Raw genomic sequence first — 8,290 nt, 5'->3', positions numbered from 1 at the left:
ACGGAGTTTCGCTGTTGTTACCCAGGCTGGAGTGCAATGGCGCGATCTCGGCTCACCGCAACCTCCGCCTCCTGGGTTCAGGCAATTCTCCTGCCTTAGCCTCCTGAGTAGCTGGGATTACAGGCACGCGTCACCATGCCCAGCTAATTTTTTGTATTTTTAGTAGAGACAGGATTTCACCATGTTGACCAGGATGGTCTCGATCTCTTGACCTCGTGATCCACCTGCCTCGGCCTCCAGCTTCTGTTTTAAATTGCATTTTTTGCCTCGCTCGCCTTAGGGGTTTTGCTTGGGATATGTTTTTTCTTAGCCAGAATAAAGACCCCGCATTTCTATTCTGCTCCCTGCTCTCAGGGAGGTTGTGGCCAGAGGGAGCAGACGAGTGACAGAGTGGTGTCAATGACAGAACTGTGTGGGCTGCAGGACGACAGGGCATCTCATCTGCACAGCGTCTGGATCACGGAGGTGCCAGAGGGTGGTTGAACTCAGTCTGGAAGGGCAAATTCAAGTCAGCCTCTTACTTGGGGAAGGGATGTCAGTAGAGAATTTGAAGTGTGGGCAGGTACAGGAGGGAGAGGCTGGAATGCAGAGCAGTGGGGCTGGCCACAAGGGAGAGGCGTGCCTCTGAAGGGCTGCAGGAAAGACGAAGATGCAGAGGGCTGGGGGCCGAGGCCTGGCCACGAAGCAGAGGTGAGGTTTGATGACTGTGTAGGATGGGTGGCGAGGAGGGGCTGGTAAGAGGCAAAACTGGCAGCACCTGGGCATCATGACCCTGCTTCTCCTTGCTCTCCTGCAGGGGAGCCAGGGGATGAGGCTGTGCTCTGAGTGGGCCATCTAGGGCGGAAGGGACAGTAGTCCCAGAGCTGGGCCTTGAGATGGGCCATCTCAGGCTCCCTCCCAGGTGAGGCACTGCTGGTGTGTGGGCCCCCCCCACAGCATCTGGGAGAGTGGGTTTTTTAAATGGGTCTGCAGGTACCGACTGCACAGAGGAGCCCCAGGACCAGACTGCACCCCCTCTGCTGAGGCGCCCTCTCCCTCACTCCCATCACCCTCACCCCCTGCCCCTTCTCTCCAGCCTGGCAGAAGAGAAAGGAGGCTGGGCTGCCTCGGGAGGAGGTGAGCCACTGGCACCTGAAGCTGAATGAGTGAGGGGCCTAGAGGGCTTAGAAACTGCTTTGCGCCCACAGGCCCTAAAGCTGTCGGAGCTGGAGGGTCCCATTCTGCTCACTCTGCCTGGCCGTGGGACCAGCCCTCTCCGGGCTTTCTCCCTTCCTCCTGCCCTGCAACCCTGCTGCCCCTCCCCAGTACAGGAGCCGCGCCCACTCGTGGTTTGCACATGTGCAAGGATGGATTTGCATGTGCCCCAGTGCAGGTCCTCAGCAGGCCCGCCCCACACCTGCTCACCTTCAAGGGTTGGGGAGGCACTTGAGTCCTTTGTGCCCTCATAACTTTGGGTCGTGCCTCTGGGGCACCTCTTGCCACATAATAGCAGGTATCTCTGGCTTCCTGCCACCCTGGGTGCTCCTGGAGGGTGGATGTTTTCTTATGCAGCCTGGCAGGAGGCATGGGATTCAGGGGTTCACTGCAAGTAGGGGGCTCTGCTTTTGGGCTGCTCGTTGAGGCTGGCTGCTACTGCTACCCTGCTCCAGAACTCAAGCAACATTTAGAAGATTCTTTTTTCTTTTTGACAGAGTCCGCTCTGTTGCCCAGCTGGAGTGCAGTGGCACCATCTTGGCTCACTGCAACCTCTGCCTCCCGGGTACAAGGAATTCTCCTGCTTCAGCCCCCTGAGTAGCTGGGACTACATGTGTGTGCCACCACACCCAGCTAACTTTGTATTTTTAGTAGAGACAGGGTTTCACCATGTTTGTCAGGCTGGTCTCGAACTCCTGACCTCATGATCTACCTGCCTTGGCCTCCCAAAGTGCTGGGATTACAGATGTGAGCCACTGTGCCTGGCTAGAAGATTTTTAACAGTGCGAGTCACCACCACGCCCACCTCCTATCACCAGAAAGGCTGCATGTAGGGGTGGGCAATGTGTGCGGGGAGATGTCCCTAGGCTGTCGGAGGGAGTGAGAATTGATAGGAGCTCTTTGGAAAATTACTTGGAAATACCTACTAATGCTAAACATATGCCTACCCTGTGATCCAAGCAGAATGAGAGAATATGTCTGCTGAATGGTGTGTATGAAAATGCATGTAACAGTTTTATTTATCAGAGCTCAAACACAGAAACAGCCCAAATGCCCTTGACGGTGAGAATAGATACAGGAATTGTGGTGTATTCGCACAGTGGAATACTACTCGGCAACAAAAACAGACAAGCCACAGACACAGGCACAACAGAGATGAACATCAAGGGCATATCTATTAAGCACCAGAAGCCAGACACAACAAAGCCGGCATTGCATGATTCCGTTTGTAGGAAGTTCAGGAACAGGCGAAACTAATTGGTGATAATAGAAGCCAGTGGGTTTCTCGGGCTGAGGGTGTGGTATTGACTAGGCAGGGACACAAAAAACCTGGGGTGCGGAAATGTTCTCAGGCTTGATGTGGGTGGTGATTACAAGGGTGAACATATATGTAAATAAGTCATCAAGCTATACACTTAGATGAGAGCACTCTGTGTATGTTATTTCTCAATAAGAAAGTTAAAGGGAAGAAAAATGCTTATAAAAGGGCTTCTGAGATTCTAATTAGTTCCTTTAAATCTCACTGTAGCTTTTTCAGCAAAAATGAGGGAGGCCCACATGGTCTACATTTTCTCCAGAATCCCAGAGGATTCTGATTTATGGGCAAAGAGGCCCAGGGCAAAAGCCTCTCGCAGCTGCGTGCTGAGCAGAGCAAGCGAGTGGCGGCTTTCCCTGGGCCTGACAGGGAGGGCTGAGCAAGCCCCCTCTTCAGACAGTGGGAAGGTGGGCACTGCCTGGAGGGCAGCCGTTGGGACCCCTTCCCCCAGCTGCAGCCAGACCCCGGCTTCCTCTGGTTCCTGGAACCTGCCCTACCCAGCCGGTGTTTCCAGCACTTAAGGCTGGGAGTTAAGCCGTTCTTCCACTCCAGGAAAATATTTGTTCAGGGACTTGGCACCCGAAGAAGAGGAAATAAAAGCCACCTTGGAGTCGAGCGGGCGGCTCTGCTGCCGGCGGCTGTGTCTGCCCCTCCAGGTTGCCTCCGCAGGTGCCCAGGCCCGGCGTCTGCCGCCCTGCCAGAAGCCCCACCCCACAAACAGGCCTGCTTAGGGATAAGCCTGGGGTGCCACTGCCTATTCATTCATTCATTCAGTCAGTCATCTGTCAGTTCTGTCAACAAATGTTGATGAAACCTACTACGTGTCAGGCACAGAGCCCAGCCCTGGACACTGTCAATGACCCAGGCCCCGTCCTCACCTTCAAGGATGTTGCAAGGTAGTGAGGGAGGCTGGCAGCATAGTAGGAGCATTGAGGGTATGGAGGTGAGGCCAGGGGGAGCCACTGGGCAGGCCAATACCACCAAACACTTGGCAGGCACCTGGCGTCAAACCAAAGGAAACATAAGGTCAAATGAAGGGATGACCTAGAGCAGGAAGAGCAGTCCAGGCAGATGGAACAGCATAGGCAAAAGCCCAGAGGTAAGACAGCACAAGGGCTTGTGTTGTAGAGAGTTGATGGGGTTGGCTGGGGTTGGGGCCGGAAGTTCAGCGCAAGGAGGTAGGAGGTAAAGGTTCAAGAAACTCCCTCCTGGGCGTAATGCTCAGGACTGCGGGCTTTATCCTCAGAGCAGTGGAAGTTTTTATTTGTTTTGAAACATTTAAACACATTGATTTTGATTCTTTTTAAAATAGAGGAGTAGAAAAAGTAAATTAAATTGACCTCAAATCTCACCACCTAGATATTTTCTGATGACCTCTAAAAAATTAACATATGCACATGCACATGATTCGAAATCCAAGCAGAACAGAAAAGTCCAAAATGAAAAGTGAAATCCTCCTTCTCCCCACCTGTCTCTTGCCAAAGGCAATTTCATTTAATAGGTTTTTGATTGCTGTTTCCAGAATTTTTTTCTGTGCACATACCTGTGAGGATAAGTCTGTGCTTTCAAAAAGTTACACCAAAGGGATGGGTCTATCCACGGGGAGCTGCAGCTCCTTTTTCTGACCTAGTTTCATTTCGGCACGTGCAGACAGTTCTACCCCATTCGTATAATGACTGCGGAGCATTCAGTTGTGCGGATGGACTGCAACTGATCTAATTCTTCCCTATTGGTGGGCACCTCATTTCCAGTCTTCTGCTGTTTCAGGCAGTGCTGGACTGAAGTTCTTGTGCAGGTATTTTAGTAAATCATTCTCCGTGGACACCTCAGAGGCTTTTCTCGCAGTGGGCTCTGGATGGAAAGGGATATCCTTTACAATTACCCTCCAAAAACTTCACCCATTGGCCACACCTGTTACTGTGCCCAGATTTCAGGTGGGAGTCCCGGAGACCACCCCTTCAAATGGTTCCATTTTTTCTTTCCACGGGAGTGGAGGGTGGAGATGATATCACACGGTTGTGTTGATTTTCCTTTATTTAATTGCAAATAAGATTAGGAATCATTTCATATGTTTTTCGTTTTATTTTGTTTTGCTTTGAGATGGAATCTTGCTCTGTTGCCCAGGTTGCAGTGCAGTGGCGCTATCTCGGCTCACTGCAATCTCCGCCTCCCAGGTTCAAGTGATTGTTCTGTGTCACCTCCTGGGGAGCTGGGATTACAGGTGCCCGCCATCATGCCCAGCTAATTTTTGGGGGGCATTTTTGGTAGAGAGGGGATTTCACCATGTTGGCCAGGCTGGTCTTGAACTCCTGACCTCAGGTGATCTGCCCACTGAGGCTTCCCAAAGTGCTGGGATTACAGACATGAGCCACTTAACTCGGTCTGAAATTTTTTAATAATTCAAATTTATGTTAAGATCAAAATAAGGGGGAAAAGGGGGCATGTAATGTTAAAAAGGAAATGTAATTTCTTCCTTTCTTAAAAAAAAAACTAAGGCATATTTTACGCACAGTAAAATTTGCCCTTATTGTCATACAGTCTTCTTTCAAATGCATGCAATCGTATAACCACCACTACAACGAGGATCTAGAACAGTTTAATCATCCCCAAAACTTCCCTGAGTACCCTGTAGTCAATCCCGTCCCCACCCCTGCTCCAGGCAACCACTCATCTGTTTTCTGTCCCTGTAGGGGCTGCCTTTTCCAGATGTCCTATGAGTGGAATCATATAGTATGATGCCTTTTGAGTCTGACTTCTTTCATTTAAGAGACCGCATCTGAGCTCCATCCAAGCTGTGTGCGTCAGGAGTGAGTTCCTTTTCATTGCTGAGTAGTATTCCATGGGGTGGAAATGATGACTTTGTAACGACTCAAAACTGAAAAATGCAAATGCTCTTCAACTATGAATATTTCCTTATTTCTAGATTCATAAATCAAAATACTTTCTTTGTCCCTACAAATCTTGATTTAGAATCCAAAAAGCATGGTCTGTTTGCCTGAGGCTAAGAAGTGACCTTGGAGAACCTGAAGAGGTGAACAGGTCCAGGGCCAGGGGGCAGGAGGACACTTACTCCAGGGACCTTGGGGCTGACTGTCTGGCCTTTTTTTGGGCAAGCCTAGCCTCAGTCCACATGGCGCCTCTGCATCCCCATTCAGGTGGGGTCCAGCTCAGTTAGCAGACAACACCTCTGACCAGTAAGAGAAAATCACTCTGTCCTGCAGGCCGGTGAGCCTTGCACCTGGACAGCAGGATTTCAGCCCCCACTGGCTCCTTGACCTCGGCAAAGCCTGCACAGCCCTGTGGGCAGTACAGGTTTGGACTGGATTTAAGGCTGAAAAGTCCTGAGACCTGCAGAGCCAGGAGGCAGCAGATGGGCTGGCTGCCCTCATGACAGCATAGGGGTGAGCCTGCTGGGGTTCCCGTGGGTGGCCTCAGAGCCCCCTGTGGGCAATCTGGACTTCAGAAAGACCTTTCTGGGGCAGCATCTTTCTTCTTTAAATTAGAGACAGGGGTCTATGTTTCCCAGGCTGGCCTCAAACTCCTGACCTCAAGCAATCGTCCTGATTCAGCCTCATAAATAGCCTTCCAAATAGGGATCGCAGGCGAGAGCCACTGAGCCCAGCCAAGATCTTCAATCTCAAATCGGCAGAGCCCTTTCTAGGACAGATCCCTGACCAGACTGTACCCATACGGGCCATCGGCTGGGACACCTGAGGGCAAACGGCTTCCCTCTGTGGGAGCTTTTAACCTCCATGTTCACACCTAATATGAAGGTGGGCATAGGAGAGCAAGAAACATGGTCACTTCTCCAGAACTCATGGAGGAGGCGGGGGGGCATGGTGGGTCAGAGAAAGACTCCGTAGCCAGATGGCTGGGCTCAAAATCCTGGTCCTGGCATTTTCCAGCCTCGTGATCTACTGTACAGGGTATCTGTTGCAAGCCTGGGTGAGGGGGTGGCATGGCCGCACATGGGCCACTGCAGCCTCTCAGCACCTGATGGACATTGTTGTTGGCCCAGTGACAGCGCCACAGGCTGAGGAGGTCAGAGCCCCAGCTCAGACGTCTGTTCACCGGGGCTGCCTCCCGCTGGTCCTCAGCTTCCCCCCACCCATCAGATGTAACCCCGGGTGAGATGACTTCTCACACCGCCCAGGATTCTGCCAGGGCAGGGTAACCAGGTCTAGTGAGAATCAGGCTGAGGGGGCCTCAAGGATGCAGACCCCAGCCCCATCCTCCTGATAGCTGCTCCCTGCAGCCTGAGGGCCAGGGGAGAAGGTCCACACTGGCCCCTGGGTCCCCAGTGCAGGAGCAGACTGGCCTACCCTCTGGGTCCAGCCTAGCTACTCCCGAGGGTGGAAAAGAGCCCATGGGACGAGAGCTGGGCTGAGTTCCAGCTCATGGCTGCCCGGACAGAGTCCGCAGAAGGAAGAAGACATTTACCAACTCCTTTTCTCTGTGTCTCAAGATTCTCAAAGCTGTCTAACATTTTTGTTTATTTTTCTCTTTTTAAAGAAGCTGTTTTGCCCTATCAGATGTGCTACCACTTGAACCCATTAAAAAAGTCTGTTCTCTTGGCGTGAAAGATAAGCGCTTTCAGGCCTCAGAATCCAGACACACAGCAGGGCTTCTCGCGGAGGGAACTTAAGCATGCTTGGTGAACGAAATGGGGCACAGTCCCTGCTCCCAGGGGGAGCTTAGCTGTCCCTGAGACGTGCTTCTCAGGTACACAAGGCTGACCAGCCAGGGCTGGACCCCTCCGCAGAGCAGGCTCGCGTCCACAGTGCTCGGGGCTCATCACCCTCCTTCCCCCGTGGCATTTTCACACAAGCTCTGGAGCTGCGTGGGGGTGCGGGCCTTATCATCACTCCCATTTTGCAGGCGAGAAGACAGGTCTGGAGAGGATGAGGGTTTGCTCCAAGTGGCAGGCCTGTATCTTTGGGACCTGCTGGACTTGATTTTGTGGCCCCTGGTGGAGACTGAAGTGGGACTGCTTGAGGGGGCTGGCCTGGCCACTCAGACACTCCTCGTCCGGGCCTGACGGGGAGCCCTTCCTCCTCGGTTTCCTTACAGGAAAAGCGGGAGGGCCGGTGACCACCTTCAGACTCAGATGAGGCTTTGAAAGTGATTTCAGAAAATGCAGCCTGCCGGTAAAGGTCAGGCACCAAGATTCTGGTGAATTTGAAAAAGGACAACCATTTCTGACGTGCCTAGAACATGCCAGGCCCTATCCATGCTTACCTTCTGATTTCAGTGACAGAGCAATACAGTGGCAGGAGCAGGGGCTTTGGGGTTAGACCCCACTTTACTGGCTGTGGGACCATAATCTCCTTAGAACCTCAGCTCTCTCAACTGTGAAATGAATTCATCTCCTAGGGGCGTTAAATAAAGTAATGGGAGTAAACTGCTTAGCATTTTGGTGAGGGCACTTTGCAAGTACAGCACAAATAGTGGCTATGACTCTGATGGTCACAGAATCGCTGACAAGCAGGAATTGACACCCCCTTTTTGCAAATGAGGAAATTGAGATCCAAGCTGGTTCTTCATGCAGCTCCTGAATGGCCAAGCGGACCTGCAGACCCGGGTCTGAGCCGCTCCTGTGCTGCGGCTGCTTCCTGCTCACCCATTCTGTCCCACAGGACACCTGGACAGGTGTGGGAAAGGCTCTTCCAGGCTGGAGGTGCCCCAGCGAGCCCGGAAACGGTTCCCAGGCATGGGAAAGGGTGGCCTCCCTGACACGCCTGGGCACTGGCACCACATCAATACTGAGGTCCCTTCGGGGAA

This window comes from Cebus imitator, unplaced genomic scaffold (assembly GCF_001604975.1).
Source record: "Cebus imitator isolate Cc_AM_T3 unplaced genomic scaffold, Cebus_imitator-1.0 Scaffold1, whole genome shotgun sequence".
Taxonomy (NCBI): Eukaryota; Metazoa; Chordata; class Mammalia; order Primates; family Cebidae; genus Cebus; species Cebus imitator.
The sequence above is the reverse complement of the archived record's forward strand: the minus strand, read 5'-3'. Positions refer to the sequence as shown.